Source organism: Tursiops truncatus, chromosome 8, assembly GCF_011762595.2.
Source record: "Tursiops truncatus isolate mTurTru1 chromosome 8, mTurTru1.mat.Y, whole genome shotgun sequence".
NCBI classification, from domain to species: Eukaryota; Metazoa; Chordata; class Mammalia; order Artiodactyla; family Delphinidae; genus Tursiops; species Tursiops truncatus.
Genome location: NC_047041.1, coordinates 78,437,456 through 78,459,704, shown reverse-complemented (window position 1 = coordinate 78,459,704; position 22,249 = coordinate 78,437,456).

The window sequence follows — 22,249 nt, the reverse complement described above, 5'->3', positions numbered from 1 at the left end:
ATCTCCATTGAACAGATGAGAAAACTAGAACTTGGAGAAGTTAATTTTCCAGGTTTACTTAATTAGTTACAGAGGTAGGACTCAAACCCACATAGTTTGAATCTATGCTTGTAATTTCTACACATTATACTGTAGAATATATTATAATTCTGGCATAGCTTAGTGCCCCAAACATGAGTTGTTGTATTTTATTAGAATCATGGTTCTCCTTACTTTACAGACAATGCAACTGAGGCCCAGATCAGTGACAAAACTTGTGCAAAGTCCCCCAACCAGAAACTGGCTGAGATGGGATTTGAACCCAAGTGTCTTGGACCCTACGGTCTGCAATTTTTGCAGCACAGTGTTGCCTCCTTCAGGCTCATCCCCTGCTGATTCAGGAATCTTTCCCTTTTTCCATTCATTCACGGTGCACATCTCCAAATGCAGTCATAGCCTCTTGGATACAGCTGTAAATACAGCAGCTAATAATGGTCAAGGGGTCCTGAGTCTTTCCCAACATTGTCACAAGACAGCTGCACCCTTGTCTCTTGCAGCCCCTGTCTTTCTTCACGCCCTACCTTCCAGACTGGCATCTGGCTCCCAGTGGAAGTGCTGGGTGTGCATGGAGGCCACACAGTTTTTACTGCCCCCAGTGAGACAGGTTGAGATGACTGGTCCCTCAGACCAGGCAGGACCTCGTGTCCAGCATGTACCTACTTAGCTCTTCCTCTCTCCTCAAACTCCCCCCACCCCATGTCTTTCCCAACGAGGTTGCTGTGGTGGAGCTGCGCTGCAAAGGAGGGGTAGAAACACGGTCACAACTGCCAGCCTGACTCCACGGTCAGCCCAGCCAAGCAGGGCAGTGGACACTCCGGGGTTCTGCATTCCCCCTGGATTATTCATGAGTGCACACCATCCCCTCTGACAGTCGCAGGTAAATCCCAGATCTAATTTTCCTCTTCCCCTGAAAAGGACCCTATCAATATCCCTGGGGTCAGGAAGATTCACCATCTAGCCTTCCTTACCTGGGCTGAGGGTACTTGGAGGCCACTTGGAATTTGCTAGGCTGGATTAAGTTCCCCCCCCCCCCCATCGTATTGCTATACAACCCTCCCTGCACCCAGCCCTTGGCCCTCCAATCTTTTGTGCACACTTATGCTACACTCATCTTCCTTAAATACCTTTGCATACATCACTCCACATCTAATGCCTTGTGGCTCTGCCTTGCCTACAGGTTCACCTCAGTACACTGGTCTATCCCAGTTAGTATCAGGTATGCCTCTAGTAACTTATGCCTTAAAATAATGAGTAGTCATATTGGAAAATAATCAGATTATTAAAGCTAGTTAGAACAGATTTAGGTTCATCCTCTCTCATGCTCTTGTAATTGCATTTTGATATGTTCCCTATCACACGTTTTTTAAAATTTATTTTATTGAAATGTAGTTGATTTACAATGTTGTGTTAGTTTCTGGTGTACAGCAAAGTGATTCAATTATACATACATATATTCTTTTTCATATTCCTTTCCATTATGGTTCATTACAGGATATTGAATATACTTCCCTGTGCTATACAGTAGGACCTTTTTGTTTGTCCATTCTATATATAATAATTTGCAACTGCTAATCCCAAACTCCCAATCCATTCCTCCCCCATCTTCCCTTCCTCCTTGGCGACCACAAGTCATGTTCTCTATGTCTGCCTATCACATATTTTAATATGTCATCATATCATAAAGCTGCCATGTGATCCTTTAAAAAAGAACTAAGGCTCAGTTTCTTCAACTGCAAAATGAAGGTAAAAAGGGCACACAACTCATGGATTTATTCATTGAAAAAATATTGTTTGAGTTTCTACTATGTTCCAGGCACTTCTGCTTACATCCTCATGCATGATTTTGTCAGAACAGAACAAACATCTCTGGGCTGACAGTGAGGAAGAAGTGAAGTCATGAGAGCTAACACTCATTGAGGGTCCAGAACAGAGCCTGGCAAGTGGTGAAACTCAGTGGCTGTTCTACGGGCTTAATCCTTAAAATAATCTTGTGAAGTAGGTGCTATAGTAGCCCTACTTTGTGGATACACCTAAATGATGAATAACGGTTTGAACAACTTGCCCAAGTTCAACACTTAGCAAATGGCAGAGCCAGGATTTGAATCCAGGCAACCACTGTTCTTTGTTACATCTGGGTTTGGACTTAAAACACTTAGCACAACACCTGGCACATAATAAGCATTTAGTCAAAGCTATTATTCTCAGTCTCATCTTCATTATTATATTTCAAACTCTGGAAAGTGCTTATAACTCATTTAATCTGTTGCTTATTTTATTCTTTTGCATAATTGCACCCATTATAAATTATGGTAAGGCATGCGAGTGCCCTGTGGTACTATTTGCTTACTTTCATGCAGTATACTATTTGATTTCCATCAAACTCTGAATACACCATGGAAACGTATTGCATTCATGAGTGTCTTCTGTCACATTTGTTGTGTTAAGGGAGGAAAAAAAACAACTTCTGCTCCAAACAAAATCTCAGAAAGGAACCTGCCTTTCAGGGTCACAATAAGGAAGCAGGATTAAGTGGAAAAGGCATGGGCTTTGGCACTGGGTAAATTATTGTCCAAATTTCCAATTCTGCCACTTGTTAGCTGTGTGTGTTTGGGTAAGTGGCTTATCTTCTCTGAGCCTTCCTTCCCCTGTTCTGCAAAATGAGAGGGTTGCCTCAGGTTATCACTCTGGTCCTTTTCAGCCTTCAAGTGTGTGATTCGAGGTGTAAATACAGAGTGTCATAAAGCTTTTCCTTAATCCAATTTTCTTAGGATAAGTCGCTAAAGAACGACTATTAGGCTACAGGCAAAGAATGTTCAGTGACAACAGCCCTAAATTCCATTACTAATAGAAACCCAGTAATGAACATTGAACTGTCTTCAGGTGCCCTAAAAATAATTTGTCATGGATTTTCTTTCAAAATGCAAGGGTTTTGAACTTCACACTTTGGATATTCATGTTGGAAGTTATTTGCATGTGGAAGGAGTATACCATGGTGATCATTCCTTTCCAGAGACCTTACCCAGGATCCAGCAAACTGGGGTGAGTATTTTAGAATAAAAAGAAGCAAAAGATGGTTTATCTGAAAGTTGTGTTGAGGTTCAAATTTATGATGGAGCTTTGAGACTTTACTTTCTTCCTCTGAGTCATGGATAAATAAATGCATCTTTTCAAATAGAAAGACATAGATAAATTTTCAAATAAAAAGACATACTTTTGAGGGGAAAAGAGACCTTAGGGATTATCTGGCCACAATCTTTTCATTTTAAAGATGAGGAAATTCAGCTTCAGTGAACCTCATCCATAAAAGAATGCTAGTAATAGCACTTGCTGTGAGGATTAAATAAGGTAATGTTTATAAACCACTTAGCACAGTACATGACATGAAATTAGTGCCCAGTGATAGCACCTACTTATTATAATTTTTGCTTAGTATTATATACTTGCCTAAAGCCACACTGGTAGTCTAGGCATAGTTAATTGAGAACTAGGGCTCCTCAAATCCAGATCAGTGCTCTTTGTAAAACATCATTCATTCAACACATATTTATTGAGTATCTGCTAAGTTCCATGCACTTTTATAAATACTGGACATACAGCTGTGAGAAAAACAGACTAACGGCTTCACGGAGCTTAAATTTTAATAGGGAAGACATAATAAACAACATAAATAAGTAAATATATCTAGTATGTAAGAAGGGAAGATATAAAGCAGAGACAAGGTAAGCATTTGGGGGAAGGAGGTGAGAGCGCAGTTTTAAATAGGATGGTCAAGATGGGCAGGAGATGAAAGAGGAAGCCATGTGGATCCCTGGGGGGAAGCATTGCAGGCAAGGGGACAGGAGCCCACATGTCCTGAGACAGGAGCCGGGTGCTCATATGAGGACCATTAAGGGGGCCAGTGTGGCTGGAACAGGGTGGTAGGGAGATGAGCACAATACATGTGCAGTACTCTGCAGGGCATCATCAGGACTTTGGCTTTTATTCCTAGAGATCTGGGAAGCCATGGAAAGGTTTGAGCAGAAAAGTTACTGGAGGAGACAGACTGGAAGAAACTGCTCCTGACCCAGAACACATGGGTTCCTGGGGTTAACAAACCATATATAGAAAAAAAAATACAAGATAGATACTATATGTGTCCTGCACTGCCTGAAATATTTATTATCTGGCCTTCCTCAGGATAAGTTATCTTAGGGAACTAGATCAGGCCAGACGAGTGTGTGTGAGAGAGAGAGAGAGAGAGAGGAAAGGAAGGAAGGAAAGAAGGAAGGAAGGAAAGAAGGGGAAGAAAGGGAAGGAGGCAAGGAGGGAGTGATCCATATTGGCTATGTATTGCTGTGTAACAAATCACCCCAAAACCTAAGGAATGAAAAAACACACATTTATTATCTCACCATTCCTGTGGGTCAGGAACCCAGGCATAGCTTAGCTGAGTGTCTGTTATGGACTGAATGTTTTATTACATTCAGTATATTATGGTCTGAATGTTCCCCAAATTCGTATGTTGAAACCCTACCCCACAATATGGTGGTATTAGGAAGTGGGGCCCTTAAGAGGTAATTCAGAACAGATGAAATTAGAATTAGAGGAATGGAATAAAGTGCCCTTGTGAGAGTCACAGGAGAGCTTTCCACAGTCTGCTGTTCACCGTCAAAGGATACAACGAGAAGATAAGAGGTCTGGAACCTCGAAGAGGGCTCTCACAAGACCCCGACCATGCTGGCACCCTGACCTCAGACTTCTAGTCTCCAGAACTGTGAGAATTAAATGTCTGTTGTTTATAAATCACTCTGTTATAGCAGCCTGAGCGGACTAAGACAGCATCCCTGGCTCCAGGTCTCACAAGGCTACCATCGGTGTGTCAGCCAGGGCTACGGCCGTCTCCAGGCTGCACGGGGAGAGGACCACTTCCAAGCGTATGCATGCCCCTGTTGGCAGGCCTTGGGTCCTCTCCAGCTGTGAGTCACAGACACCAGTTCCTTGCCACAGGGGCCTCTTCACAGGGCAGCTCACAACTTAGCAGCCGGCTTGTATTTCCTTGGAGCCAGAAAAAGAATGGGAGAGGGCACTCAAGACAGAAGCCGCAGTCTTTTGGAACCAAATCCTGGGAGTAACATCCATTGCTTCTGCCATATACTATTCATCAGAAGCAAGTCAGTAAGTCCAGGCCACAGTCAAGGGAGAGCGTTATTCTGGGCATGCATACCAAGGGGTGGCAATTGTCGGGCCATCTCAGAGGCTGGCCACACAAGTTCAGGAAATAGAACCAGCTTTCACCAAAAGGGGAAATGACAGGTAAACATAGTAGGAACTTCAAGATCAGCCTCTCCTGATTTCTCAAAATATCAGTTTGGAGAGACAGCCTGGGACCAACATCCAGCAGTAGCAGCCAGGCTTCATTTCAGTGACCACAGAGCCCACTGATGAGGGAATTCCTGAGCACACAGTCAGTTCCATATCCCAGGCAGGCAGGCAGCTGAGTCTGACGAGGTAACTGTAGTAGGCAGAGTAATGGCTCCCAAAGATGTCTGCATCATCATCTCTGGAACCTGAGAACATGTTACCTGACATGGCAAAAGAGACTTTGTACGTGAGATTAAACTCAGGGTCTTGGTAAGGGGCAATTATCTTGAATTACCCAGGTGAGCCCAAGGTAACCACAGGGGTCCTTTTGAGTGAAAGAGGAAGGCCAGAGAGACAGAAGAGGAGACATGATGACAGAAGCAGAGGTTGGAGTGATGTGACTGCTGGCTTTGAAGATGAAAAGCAGCCACGAGCCAAGGAATATGGGCAAATCTCTGGAAGCTGGAAAAGGCAAGGAAATGGATTTTCACCTAAAGCCTCCAGAAGGACCATAGCCTTGTTGCTACCTTGATTTTAGCCCAGCGAGATCCACTTTGGACTTCTGATCTTGAGAAAATAAAGGTTCTTGCCTTAAGCCACTAAGTTTGTGGTAAGTTGTTACAGCAGCCATAGGAAGCTAACATCATAACTTAGTTCTTTTCTTTGTTAATTCTTCTTGATTTTTAGCTTCAGTTTCTCTGATTATAAAGAGCCACTATCTTCTTTCATATCTTTAAAATTATTTTTATTTATTTTTTATTACACAAGTAATACCCCAATACACATAAAAATAAAAACATATATACAAAATGAAAACAACACATACAGATGAAGTTCCTCATGATCACTGTCTCCAACCTGCCCTTTCCCCAAGTAACCATTGTTGACAAGTTGGTATATCTCCTTCCAGACCATTTTCTATGCCCTTTCAATCAGATAAAATACATGACCATTCAATAATTAGCTCTTTCAGCAAGTATTTATTGTGTCATTACTACATGCTAAGCACTATTCTAGGTACTAGAGACATAGCCCAAATCCCTGCCTTCCTAGAACTTACATACATAAAATATAGCCACTAGACAGGGCAGACCCAGCAGTGGGAATCAAGGTGACATGATCTGCCAGGTCTACACTGTTCATTACAATAACCACTAGATGCGCGTAGCTATTGAGCACTTGCCATGTGGCCAGTCCTAACTGAAGTGTGCTGTAAGTGTAAATATTAGATTTTGGAGACTTAGTACAAAGTACAGGATGTGAGATATATCATTAATAATTTTTTACATTGATTCCATGTTGCAATGGTAATATTTTTGGCTAGCTAAGTAATAAACTTTACATATATCATTAAAATTAATCTCACATATTTTTTACTTTTTCCAGTGTGACTGCTAGAGCATTTAAACTTACATATATGGCTCATATCATGTTTCTATTGGACAGCGTGTGATGTATGTCTGGAAAAGATTGCACAGGCTACTGGCGAATGGATTGTGGTAAGCAAGAGTAAATGGGTGGGAAGACCAGCTGGAAGGGTCCTGCAGCAGCCCATCCAGTGCTTGGCGAAGGAAAAGGTTGGAGGGAGCCTAAGAGAAGTCTATTCAATAGCCCCTTGCCCTCCAATCTTTCTTGAATGAATTGGAGACAGAAAAGAAACATACATGAAACATTGCGAAACAGTACTAAACTGCATAGGATTTTGTTCTGTTTTGAATGTCGGAGCTTTATGAAAGAAAATAGACTCAAAGTTTCTTCTCTCTCCCAATCCTATCAGAATTTCAGCGGAATAAGGGGAGGAAAGGGTGTAGTCACCTTACCTAGAACTTAATACATTCCAGGGATCGTTAGTTAGTTCCCAGAAATTAGAGGCCTTAGTCCCATTCTTCACCTGGATTGGGCCCATCCAAAGTAAATTCCTTAACAGGACTATATGCTCCATCAAATTTAGTCTCCCCTGCTCTTCCAACAGTGCCCCCTCTAAGTGTCCCAGTGTTCATACCCTGATCCACAAGTGTTCAGGGCTTCTCACTATGGCAGAATCTCAGCTACCTTCTACCCCCAAACCCAGGCAATCTCCAGGTTTTCAGAGGACATATGCAACACCTCCACTCACAAATCTTCACCACTCACTTGGACAATTCCATAAAGTAGGGCCTATGGACTGGGATCTCTGTGCCTCTTAAAAACAATATAAATTTATCACTCTTTGAAATCCACAGAGAACATTTGCCAAGATTTTTTTTTGCAACAACTCCATGAAACAGGCAGAGAAAGAAAAAAAGAAAGAAGGCACTTAAGAAATGACTTTCTTAAATGACATTTCTTAAAAGAAATGACTTTCTAAACCACAACCTTCCAGTGTAGAGACTATACATACAGTTAAGAAAGGGCATCATTTAAGAAAGGATAAGGGATGTGAAACTGCTGTTTCCTTCATATTCTCAGTTCCTCTGGCCTTTCATGATGTGAGCATCTTACCTTGCTGAGTATTATTCTAACCAAGATCTATATTTTGCATACATTGTTGTCTTCTTTATCAAGAACTACTACAGATAACCAAATACATTATACATTTATACAGACATATACATACGTATATATGCAGGGTTGTTTACATATGTAGACACACAGACATATATACGCAGGGTTGTATACGGCAAATAATGTGCCCTATTCTACATCAATTATTTAAGGACTCTTTCAAGACCACTTTGACCACATGCAATTTTGCCTTAGGTGTTAACTTTAGAACCTAGCTTGACATAAAATGTAATGCTGCTAAACTTCTGTCCAATATTCCTCAGGCCTAGATACAGAGGAGGACACTGCAGGAGAGATGCCTGTTTTACAACAAAATCTTCAAGCCCCCTCTGATGCCAGTGCCCTCTGGCCTCATGGGTTGATCAGACCTTAACTTGGTGCCTTTCAGTTGGGCCTGGGAAGCCTCCTTGCATTTTAGTATCTTCTAAGACCTCTGAAGTCTGGGGTAAGTAATAAAAATCATCCAGAACAGGGCCAAAAAGAGCCAGAACAATGAATGTTCTTTTGATACACTTGGAAAATGAATTGATCCCCTATCTCTAGAGGAACAACACATGATGTTTTCCATCTGGCAAGGCTATGGAAGAATAATGTTGTAGAAACAAGAGTCTATTCACTGGAGCCATTGTGGCACAGTCCTGGAGCTGGGAGTGGCAAGTTTGCATCACTCCACCCACTTACAAACACTCAAATGTGCAGTTCTGTTTACTGGCAAAAGTATTTTCAAACTGTCTCCTCCTCACCCCCTCACCCCCAAGTCATTTTTGTCTAATAAATGACTAAATGTCATTATGTTATCTAAAAGTTGGAGAGGGGGTCAGAGGTCCATGGCCTTCAGCGATACAGCCTCTGATGAAGAGCTAGCTGCTTGGTCCTTGTTGAGATGCTTTGGGCTCCATGTAACATTATACCCTGACTCAGACCTAAATGCTTGGGAAAGTTGTCTCCTATGGCCAGACACTCAAAGGAGAAAGAGGGTGGGCCTCAGGCATGGTATCACAGCAGTTCAATGATGTCATCGTAGACCCATCTTCCTTCCATTTTTCTGCTCTGCAGCAGCTTCTTTCTAAGACCAATTCCCTTAATAGTCACAAAATGGCTGCAGCACTTACAGATGCCACAGCCAGGGTCCAGAGGCAGCAAAGGGACCATTTCTTCTTGCTCACCTTCTTCTTCTTTTTTTTTTTTTTTTTGCGATACGCGGGCCTCTCACTGTTGTGGCCTCTCCCGTTGCGGAACACAGGCTCCAGACGCGCAGGCTCAGCGGCCATGGCTCACGGGCCCAGCCGCTCCGCGGCATGTGGGATCTTCCCGGACCGGGGCACGAACCTGCATCCCCTGCATCGGCAGGCGGAGTCTCAACCACTGCGCCACCAGGGAAGCTCCTTGCTCAACTTCTTAAAGGGGGAAGTTTTCCCAGGCCCCTCTCAACCCCAAGCAGAGCTCCCTCCTCATCTCATTGACAAGAACTAAGTACATGCCCACTCCAAAATCACTCACTGCCAAGGGGAGTGGGACACCCGTGATTGGCTTGACTGAGGCATATTGTTGTCTGGAGAGGAGGACTCTCTGGAGGGAACAGAAAGAATGTTCTATTAGTAAGAAAGAAGAGAAGAAATTAATTTGTTTCGACAACAACAGTGTCTTTTATATTCATCCAGTTGTAGAACACAGATAGTGGGAGAGCCGAGTACATAATATTGGATTGGCCAAAAAGTTCTTTCGAGTTTTTCCATGAGATGTAACAGAAAAACCTGAATGAACTTTTTGGCCAACCCAATACTTCATTATATACAGTAGATATAAATAGTTTATGTAGCTTTACACGGTGTTATGAACTGAATGTTTGTGTACAGCCCACCAAATCCATATGTTGAAACCCTAACCCCCAGTGTGTTGCTATTAGGAGGTGGGGCCTTTGAGAGGTGATTATGTCATGAGGGTGGAATCTTCATGAATGGGATTAATACCCTCATGAAAAAGACCCCAGAGAACTCTGTCACCCCTTCCACCACATAAGAACACAGTTAGAAGACAGCCATGGGTGAACCAGAAAGCCAGAGCCTTGGTATTGGACTTCCCAGATTTCAGAACAGTGAGAGATAAATGTTTATTGTTTAAGTCACCCAGTCTATGGTATTTTTGTTATAGCAGCACAAATGGACTAAAACATGTAGAACAATCAAAACCTTTTATTTGACTTTTCATTCTATTTCTCTCACTCTTGGATCTGAAATTATAGCCTCTCATCATCATTATTATTTTCATCTAAAAGTACTGAGCACTTAGTATGTGCCAGGAACTGTGCAAACCATTTCCCGTGAATTCTGTCCTTTAATTTTTCACAACAGCCTTGTGAAGTAGGTACTGTTTATCTTCATTTTATAGTAAACTAAGGCCAGGAAAGTTTAAGTAACTTGCCCATTTTGCACAATTAGTGGAGGGGCCAGGACTTGAGTCAGATTACTAAAATTCCAGATGAATAACCATTCATGTAACAGATGAGTCTCCATGCTAGGTGCTGGGAATAGTAAAAGCAAACATAGTTCTTGCCTTTCTGGAATCTGCCATCTAATGAAAAAGAAAAATAGAAACAAATAGATTATACAAATTCTACAAAATTTTAGTGGGTATTATAAAGGAAGAGGAATGAAAGGGGGCCCTTATTTATACTGTGATGATAAACAGCCTTCTGGAAGGTGGACTTTATGCTGAATATGAGCTGTGAGTAGGAGCCATGTGAAGGGAGGAAGGACAAATTCTAGGAAAAAGCCCTGAGGTGGAAAAAGTTTGACACTTTCAACACATGAACAAAATCGGTGTGACTGGAGCAAAATGAGAAAGGAGAGAATTGCATAGGTTCTAGAGAGGTAGGCAGGGGTCAGGTCATTTGGGCCTCATAGGTCCCTTAAGAATATTGAATTTTGCTCTAGGTGCGTTCTGAAACTATCGAGGAGTTCTAAGCAGAAAACAAATGGGATTAGATTTGACCTTAAAGCTTGATCACTGAAACTACTGTTTGGAGAATGGCTGAGTTGGAGAAAGAACAAACATAAAGAGATCATTTGGGAGGCCATTGCAGCCACCAGGAAAGCAGTGATGGTAGGTGGCCACAGAGCTGGAGATAAGAGGATGGAAATTCAAGAGATATTCTATAGGTGGAAGTGACCGAAGTTGGACGGGATTGAATACAATGATTAGGGGGAGGGAGAAACTGAAGATGATTCCCAGTTTCTGGTTCTCACGACTGGTGCTAAAGAGTGAAGCCACTGAGGGAGGCAGCTGCATCGCACAGGGAGATCAGCTTGGTGCTTTGTGACCACCTAGAGGGGTGGGCTAGGGAGGGTGGGAGGGAGACGCAAGAGGGAAAGGATATGGGGATATATGTATATATATAGCTGATTCATTTTGTTATACAGCAGAAACTAACACAACACTGTAAAGCAATTATACTCCAATAAAGATGTGGAAAAAAAAAAAAAAAGAGGGAAGCCACTGACCAGGGTCAAATGTAAGAATATAAAGTTTCGACTTGAAACATATTAAATTTGAGATGTAAGATGTCAAGTAGGCTATTTCACATATGATCCAGAGCTGAGAAGTTTCCTGGAGATGTATATTTGGATATAGTTGGCATATTGATGACATATTGATGGTATTTAAAACCATGAGAAGGAAAATATTGAATATATGGGAAAACAGAGAACCCAGAATACAAAATACAGAGGAGATTAAAATGAAGCCATCAGGAAGGTAGGAAGAAAGCTGGAAGAGGGAGACAGTAGCCAAGTCAAATACAGGAGAGCTTCAGTAACAAGAGAGTAGCCAGTTATGCTTCTTGCTGTTGAGGATCAAGTATGATGGAGCCTGAATTTATGTATTGAAAGAACCCATCCATTGGCCATTACTTTGAATTTAAATGACCCACACCAAGGCACATCATTATGAAGTTCCATTATATCCCAGACCAAAAAGAAGATTCTAAAATCTTCAGAAGTGGTAAGAGAGGGACAATAAGAACAAGCTACATACAAAGAGTTGGATTCAGAATAGCATGAAACCCCTCTAGAGTAGCACTAAAAGCTAAAATACAAATGGATAATGCCTTCAAAATTCCAAGGGAAAATGATTTCCAACACAGAATTATATTCATAGTCAAGAAAAAGAAAAATCTGTGTAAACATGAAAGATTTTTAAAAGTTTCTCTCTCATACATCTTTTTCCAGGAAACTACTGAAGGATGCTGTCCCACAAAATGAGAGCATAATCAAAGAAAGAAATCCCAAGAAACGGGATAAGAAGAAAGAGAGAGGTGAGGGAGATTCACAGAGTGGTGATAAAGGGAAGTTCCAAGATGACCACTCTGCAGCAGGCTTAGAGGGTAACCACCCCAAGCAGTGTGAGCGCCACGACTAAGAGCTCCAGAAGTGATGTTGGCAGCTGGGGGCAGAATGCAATTGATAAACTATGTGGTGTGACTTACCATGTTGAATGAAGTTGTAGAGAGAAAAAAAAATTAGACTTGAATGAGTAATAGGTATGCAGAAAATAACAAATGAAAAAACAAAATTGAAAACAAAACAATTGTTCATCCCAGTGTTAAAGTGTAATTTTCAAATAAAAAAGATAAAATCATGACTATAATATAAAAATAAAATGAGCATGTGTCAAAGATTTTTATTTAACTCATCACTTTAGGAGGGAACCAGTAAAACAGTACAGCTAGTACAAAGGGTGAATTCAAAGATCAGAATCATATATAAGAAACAAGTAATTCTGAAATGAATTTACAAAGAGAAGCAAAAATGATCTATAATCACTTTTATAATAAATGATTATAAAATAGGGCAAGATTGATAGGGCAATAATCAATTTCATTCATAATAGTTTTCTATTGCTATGTAACAAATCATCACAAATTTCACAGGTTAAAAAAACACAGGACTTCCTGGAAGATGGCGGAAGAGTAAGACGCGGAGATCACCTTCCTCCCCACAGATACACTAGAAATACATCCACACTTGGAGCAACTCCTACAGAACACCTACTGAATGCTGGCAGAAGACCTCAGACCTCCCAAAAGGCAAGAAACCCCCCCACGTACCTGGGTAGGGAAAAAGAATAAACAGAGACAAACGGATAGGGACGGGACCTGCACCAGTGGGAGGGAGCTGTGAAGGAGCGAAGCGTTCCACACACTAGGAAGCGCCTTCACGGACAGAGACTGTGGGTGGCGGAGGCGGAAAGCTTCGGAGCTGGGGAGGAGAGCACAGCAACAGGGGTGCGGGGGGCAAAGCGGAGAGATTCCTGCACAGAGGATCGGTGCCGACCGGCACTCACCAGCCGAGAGACTTGTCTGCTCACTCGCCGGGGCGGGCGGGGCTGCGAGCTGAGGCTCGGGCTTGGGGTTGGTGGCGTGAACACAGCCTGCAGGGGGTTAGTGCGCCACGGCTGGCCGGGAGGGAGTCCGGGGAAAAGTCCGGACCTGCCGAAGAGGCAAGAGACTTTTTCTTCCCTCTTTGTTTCCTGGTGCGCGAGGAGAGGGGATTAAGAGCGCTGCTTAAAGGAGCTCCAGAGACGGGCGCGAGCCGCCGCTAAAAGCGCGTACCCCAGAGACGGGCATGAGACACTAAGGCTGCTGGTGCTGCCACCAGGAAGCCTGTGTGCGAGCACAGGTCACTATCAACACCCCCCTTCTGGGGAGCCTGTGCAGCCCGCCACTGCCAGGGTCCCGGGATCCAGGGACAACTCCCCGGGGAGAACGCACGGCGCGCCTCAGGCTGGTGCAACGTCACGCAGGCCTCTGCCGCCGCAGGCTCGCCCCGCACTCCCTGCCCCGCCCCCCGCCCCGCGCCCCCGGCCTGAGTGAGCAGAGCTCCCGCATCAGCGGCTCCTTTAACCCCGTCCTGTCTGAGCGAAGAACAGACGCCCTCAGGCGACCTACAAGCAGAGGCGGGGCCAAATCCAAAGCTGAGCCCCTGGGGGCTGTGCAAACAAAGAAGAGAAAGGGAAATCTCTCCCAGCAGCCTCAGAAGCAGCTGATTAAAGCTCCACAATCAACTTGATGTACTCTGCATCTGTGGAATACATGAATAGACAACGAATCATCCCAAATTAAGGAGCCGTGTGGATGAAAGGCTCTTGGTGCTGCAGCCAGGAGTCAGTGCTGTGCCTCTGAAGTGGGAGAGCCAACTTCAGGACACTGGTCCACAAGAGACCTCCCAGCTCCACATAATATCAAACGGCGAAAATCTCCCAGAGATCTCCATCTCAACACCAGCACCCAGCTTCACTTAACGACCAGCAAGATACAGTGCTGGACATCCTATGCCAAACAACTAGCAAGACAGGAGCACAACCCCACCCATTAGCAGAGAAGTTGCCCAAAATCATAATAAATCCAAGACACCCCAAAGCACACCACCAGACGTGGACCTGCCCACCAGAAAGACAAGATGCAGCCTCATCCACCAGAACACAGGCACTAGTACCCTCCACCAGGAAGCCTACACAACCCACTGAACCAACCTTAGCCACTGGGGACAGACACCAAAAACAACGGGAACTACGAACCTGCAGCCTGCACAAAGGAGACCCCAAACACAGTAAGATAAGCAAAATGAGAAGACAGAAAAACACACAGCAGATGAAGGAGCAAGATAAAAACCCACCAGACCTAACAAATGAAGAGGAAATAGGCAGTCTACCTGCAAAAGAATTCAGAATAATGATAGTAAAGATGATCCAAAATCTTGGAAATAGAATAGACAAAATGCAAGAAACATTTAACAAGGACCTAGAAGAACTAAAGATGAAACGAACAATGATGAACAACACAATAAATGAAATGAAAAGGACTCTAGATGGGATCAATAGCAGAATAACTGAGACAGAAGAACGAAGAAGTGACCTGGAAGATAAAATAGTGGAAATAACTACTGCAGAGCAAAATAAATAAAGAATGAAAAGAACTGAGGACAGTCTCAGAAACCTCTGGGACAACATTAAACACACCAACATTTGAATTATAGGGGTTCCAGAAAAAGAAGAGAAAAAGAAAGGGAATGAGAAAATATTTGAAGAGATTATAGATGAAAACTTCCCTAATATGGGAAAGGAAATAGTTAATCAAGTCCAGGAAGCACAGAGAGTCCCATACAGGATAAATCCAAGGAGAAATACGCCAAGACACATATTAATCAAACTGTCAAAAATTAAATACAAAGAAAACATATTAAAAGCAGCAAGGGAAAAACAACAAATAACACACAAGGGAATCCCCATAAGGTTAACAGCTGATCTTTCAGCAGAAACCCTGCAAGCCAGAAGGGACCGGCAGGACATATTTAAAGTGATGAAGGAGAAAAACCTGCAACCAAGATTACTCTACCCAGCAAGGATCTCATTTGGATTTGATGGAGAAATTAAAACCTTTCCAGACAAGCAAAAGCTGAGAGAGTTCAGCACCACCAAACCAGCTCTACAACAACTGCTAAAGGAACTTCTCTAAGCAAGAAACACAAGAGAAGGAAAAGACCTACACTAACAAGCCCAAAACAATTAAGAAAATGGGAATAGGAACATACATATCGATAATTACCTTAAATGTAAATGGACTAAATGCTCCCACCAAAAGACATAGACTGGCTGACTGGATACAAAAACAAGACCCATATATTTGCTGTCTACAAGAGGCCCACTTCAGACCTAGAGACACATACAGACTGAAAGTAAGGGGATGGAAAAAGATATTTCATGCAAATGGAAACCAAAAGAAAGCTGGAGTAGCAATTCTCATATCAGACAAAATAGACTTTAAAATAAAGACTATTAGAAGAGAAAAAGAAGGACACTACATAATGATCAAGGGATCGATCCAAGAAGAAGATATAACAATTGTAAATATTTATACACCCAACATAGGAGCACCTCAATACATAAGGCAGATACTAACAGCCATAAAAGGGGAAATCGACAGTAACACATTCATAGTAGGGGACTTTAACACCCCACATTCACCAATGGACAGATCATCCAAAATGAAAATAAATAAGGAAACACAAGCTTTAAATGATACATTAAACAGATGGACTTAATTGATATTTATAGGACATTCCATCCAAAAAGAACAGAATACACATTTTTCTCTAGTGCTCATGGAACATTCTCCAGGATAGATCATATCTTGGGTCACAAATCAAGCCTTGGTAAATTTAAGAAAACTGAAATTGTATCAAGTATTTTTTCCAACCACAATGCTATGAGACTAGATATTAATTACAGGAAAAGATCTGTAAAAACTACAAACACATGGAGGCTAAACAATACACTACTTAATATCGAGGTGACCACTGAAGAAATCAAAGAGGAAATTTAAAAATACCCAGAAACAAATGACAATGGAGACACGACAACCCAAAATCTATGGGATGCAGCAAGAGCAGTTCTAAGAGGGAAGTTTATAGCAATACAGTCCTACCTTAAGAAACAGGAAACATCTCGAATAAACAACTTAACCTTACACCTAAAGCAATTAGAGAAAGAAGAACAAAAAACCCCCAAAGTTAGCAGAAGGAAAGAAATCATAAAAATCAGATCAGAAATAAATGAAAAAGAAATGAAGGAAACAATAGCAAAGATCAATAAAACTAAAAGCTGGTTCTTTGAGAAGAAAAACAAAATTGATAAACCATTAGCCAGACTCATCAAGAAAAAAAGGGAGAAGACTCGGAGACGCAAGAGGGAAGAGATATGGGAACATATGTGTATGTATAACTGATTCACTTTGTTATAAAGCAGAAACTAACACACCATTGTAAAACAATTATACCCCAATAAAGATGTTAAAAAAAAAAGGGAGAAGACTCAAATCAATAGAATTAGAAAAGAAAAAGAAGTAACAACTGACGCTGCAGAAATACAAAAGATCATGAGAGATTACTACAAGCAACTCTATGCCAATAAAATGGACAACCTGGAAGAAATGGACAAATTCTTAGAAATGCACAACGTGCCAAGATTGAATCAGGAAGAAATAGAAAATATGAACAGACCAATCACAAGCACTGAAATTGAAACTGTGATTAAAAATCTTCCAACAAACAAAAGCCCAGGACCAGATGGCTTCACAGGCGAATTCTTTCAAACATTTAGAGAAGAGCTAATACCTATCCTTCTCAAACTCTTCCAAAATATAGCAAAGGGAGGAACACTCCCAAAGTCATTCTACGAGGCCACCGTCGCCCTGATACCAAAATCAGATAAGGATGTCACAAAGAAAGAAAACTACAGACCAATATCACTGATGAACATAGATGCAAAAATCCTCAACAAAATACTAGCAAACAGAATCCAACAGCACATTAAACGGATCATACACCATGATCAAGTGGGGCTTATTCCAGGAATGCAAGGATTCTTCAATATATGCAAATCAATCAACGTGATACACCATATAAACAAATTGAAGGAGAAAAAAACATATGATCATCTCAATAGATACAGAGAATGCTTTCAACAAAATTCAACACCCATTTATGTTAAAAACCCTGCAGAAAGTAGGCATAGAGGGAACTTTCCTCAACATAATAAAGGCCATATATGACAAACCCACAGCCAACATCGTCCTCAATGGTGAAAAACTGAAAGCATTTCCACTAAGATCAGGAACAAGACAAGGTTGCCCACTCTCACCACTGTTATTCAACATAGTTTTGGAAGTTTTAGCCACAGCAATCAGAGAAGAAAAGGAAATAAAAGGAATCCAAATCGGAAAAGAAGAAGTAAAGCTGTCACTGTTTGCAGATGACATGATACTATACATAGAGAATCCTAAAGATGCTACCAGAAAACTACTAGAGCTAATTAATGAATTTGGTAAAGTAGCAGGATACAAAATTAATGCACAGAAATGTCTGGCATTCCTGTACACTTACGATGAAAAATCTGAAAGTGAAATCAAGAAAACACTCTCATTTACCATTGCAACAAAAAGAACGAAATATCTAGGAATAAACCTACCTAAGGAGACAAAAGACCTGTATGCAGAAAATTATAAGACACTGACGAAAGAAATTAAAGATGATACAAATAGATGGAGAGATATACCATGTTCCTGGATTGGAAGAATCAACATTGTGAAAATGACTCTACTACCCAAAGCAATCTACAGATTCAATGCAATCCCTATCAAACTACTACTGGCATTTTTCACAGAACTAGAACAAAAAATTTCACAATTTATATGGAAACACAAAAGACCCTGAATAGCCAAAGCAATCCTGAGAACGAAAAACGGAGCTGGAGGAATCAGGCTCCCTGACTTCAGACTATACTACAAAGCTACAGTAATCAAGACAGTATGGTACTGGCACAAAAACAGAAAGATAGATCAATGGAACAGGATAGAAAGCCCAGAGATAAACCCACGCACATATGGTCACCTTATCTTTGATAAAGGAGGCAGGAATGTACAGTGGAGAAAGGACAGCCTCTTCAATAAGTGGTGCTGGGAAAACTGGACAGGTACATGTAAAAGTATGAGATTAGATCACTCCCTAACACCATACACAAAAATAAGCTCAAAATGGATTAAAGACCTAAATGTAAGGCCAGAAACTATCAAACTCTTAGAGGAAAACATAGAACACTCTATGACATAAATCACAGCAAGATTCTTTTTGACCCACCTCCTAGAGAAATGGAAACAAAAATAAACAAATGGGACCTAATGAAACTTCAAAGCTTTCGCACAGCAAAGGGAACCATAAACAAGACCAAAAGACAACCCTCAGAATGGGAGAAAATATTTGCAAATGAAGCAACTGACAAAGGATTAATCTCCAAAATTTATAGGCAGCTCATGCAGCTTAATAACCAAAAAACAAACAACCCAATCCAAAAATGGGCAGAAGACCTAAATAGACATTTCTCCAAAGAAGATATACAGACTGCCAACAAACACATGAAAGAATGCTCAACATCACTAATCATTAGAGAAATGCAAATCAAAACTACAATGAGGTATCATCTCACACCAGTCACAATGGCCATCATCAAAAAATCTAGAAACAATAAATGCTGGAGAGGGTGTGGAGAAAAGGGAACCCTCTTGCACTGTTGGTGGGAATGTAAATTGATACAGCCACTGTGGAGAACAGTAGGGAGGTTCCTTAAAAAACTACAAATAGAACTACCATATGACCCAGCAATCCCACTACTGGGCATATACCCTGAGAAAACCATAATTCAAAAAGAGTCATGTACCAAAATGTTCATTGCAGCTCTATTTACAATAGCCCAGAGATGGAAACAACCTAGGTGTCCATCATTGGATGAGTGGATAAAGAAGATGTGGCACATATATACAATGGAATATTACTCAGCCATAAAAAGAAACGAAATTGAGCTATTTGTAATGAGGTGGATAGACCTAGAGTCTGTCATACAGAGTGAAGTAAGTCAGAAAGAGAGAGACAAATACCATATGCTAACACATATCTATGGAATTTAAGGAAAAAAATGTCATAAAGAACCTAGGGGTAAAACAGGAATAAAGACACAGACCTACTAGGGAATGGACTTGAGGATATGGGGAGGGGGAAGGGTAAGCTTTGACAAAGCGAGAGAGGGGCATGGACATATATACACTACCAAACGTAAGGTAGATCGCTAGTGGGAAGCAGCCGCATAGCACAGGGAGATCAGCTCGGTGCTTTGTGACTGCCTGGAGGGGTGGGATAGGGAGGGTGGGAGGGAGGGAGATGGAAGAGGGAAGAGATATGGGAACATATGTATATATATATATAACTTATTCATTTTGTTGTAAAGCAGAAACACCATTGTAAAGCAATTATACTCCAATAAAGGTGTTAAAAAAAGAAGAAGAAAAAACCACACATTTACCATCTCACGCAGCTCTGTAGGTGAGAAGTCTGGTGGGCTCAGCTGAGTTCTCTGTTTAGAGTCTTAAAAAGCCAAGATCAAGTTGTCCGCTGGGTTGGGCTCTTATCTGGAGGCTCTAAGGAAGAATCTGCTTCCAGGCTCATTTAGATTACTGGCTGGATTCAGTTCCATGTGGCTACAGAACTGAAGATGCCATTTCCTTGCTGGCTGTCAACTGGGATTGCTGTCGACAACTAGAAACCCTTCTCTGGTTCTTGCAGTTGGCCCCCTTCCTCTTCAAAGCCAGCAACTGCACATCAAATCCTTCTGGTGCTTTGAATCTCTCTGACTTCCCATTCTGCCACCAGCTGGAGAAAACCCTCTACTTTAAAGAGCCAGTGAAATTAGGACTCATGTGATTATTTTAGTTCCACTCGAATAATCTCCCCTTTGCCATATAACATAACATAATCACAGGAATGATATCTCATTCACATGTTCTGCCCACACTCCAGGGGAGGAGATTATCCTAGGACCTGGGTCACTGGAAGGTTATCTTAGAATCTGCCTGCCACAGCACCCCACCATACACAATTATTTGCATTTCTATGGATAACAATGACATGGGGGCGAAATCTACAAACAATGAATGCTGGAGAGGATGTGGAGAAAAGGGAACCCTCTTGAAAGAATGCTCAACATCACTAATCATTAGAGAAATGCAAATCAAAACTACAATGAGATATCATCTCACACCAGTCACAATGGCCATCATCAGAAAATCTAGAAACAATAAATGCTGGAGAGGGTGTGGAGAAAAGGGAACCCTCTTGCACTGTTGGTAGGAATGTAAATTGATACTGCCACTATGGAGAACAGTATGGGGGTTCCTTAAAAAACTAAAACTAGAACTACCATATGACCCAGCAATCCCACCACTGGGCATATACCCTGAGAAAACCATAATTCAAAAAGACTCATGTACCACAATGTTCACTGCAGCACTATTTACAATAGCCAGGACTTGGAAGCAACCTAAGTGTCCATCGACAGATGAATGGATAAGAAGATGTGGCACATATATACAATGGAATATTACTCAGCCACAAAAAGAAATGAAATTGAGTTATTTTGTAGTGAGGTGGATGGACCTAGAGTCTGTCATACAGAGTGAAGTAAATCAGAAAGAGAAAGAAAAATACTGTATGCTAACACATATATATGGAATTTAAAAAAAAATGGTTCTGAAGAACCTAGGGGCTGGACAGGAATAAAGACGCAGGCGTAGAGAATTGACTTGAGGTCACTGGGAGGGGGAAAGGTAAGCTGAGACGAAGTGAGAGAGTGGCATGCACATATATACACTACCAAACGTAAAATAGCTAGTGGGAAGCAACCTCATAGCACAGGGAGATCAGCTCAGTGCTTTGTGTCCACGTAGAGGGGTGGGATAGGGAAGTTGGGAGGGAGACGCAAGAGGGAGGGGATACGGGTATATATGTATACGTATAGCTGATTCACTAGGTTATACAGCAGCAACTAACAAAACATTGTTAAGCAATTATACTCCAATAAAGATATTTTTTAAAAGTAACATGCATCATTATTAGTTTTCTGCAGTGTATAGAATTATAAAATAGGTCAAAGACCATGAAAGGCAAAGACAACCTGGATGAATGAACTAGATCCACTAATCTTGTTTGGCCAATTCTAAAGTCGTTCATAATTTTTCTGACACCTGTTATACAAGAAAAGAAATAAAACATACCACATGGGTCACTTTTGAGCAATATATAGGTAACAATTGGATAGTCACGTAGCAAAAACTTGTGATGTGACTGTATGTCTACTTATAGCTACATGTATTGGGCTCCACGACTGTTTGTTAGTTTAATTTGGTTTTGCAGAATAAGCAAGGACTTGCAAAGACTGAGTATAATACCTATTATAGACATTCGTTGTTTTTCCCTACCTGAAATCTCTTCCCTTTCTTCTAGGAATAACACCCTGATTTTCAGTTGGAGAGCCACTCCTCTTCCATTAAGGTGGGTGATACATGACCAAGGCTAATGTGTAAATGCTAAGGACAAAATATAGTCATAGCACAGAAAAAGGACTAACCAACCCAGGATAGTGGAGGCAGAAAGTCCTTGACTCAGTGTGACAAGTGAGTTTGATTTTTTTTTTTACAATATCAGAAACTTGTTTAATGTTTTAATAATAGCATTTCTTTGTGTGTGTGTGTGAGTTTGATTTTGAAGGACCATGAAAATGCTAACACCTAACACATTGTATGGTTGTCACACATCAGGCACTGTTTTTCACGCTTTTCATGCACTGCCTCATTTAATGCTTGCAATCCAAGAAAAGTAAAACTGGTATTACCTGTACTTTACAGATGTGGAAATTGAGGCACAGATAAATTAAGTAATTTGCTCAAAGT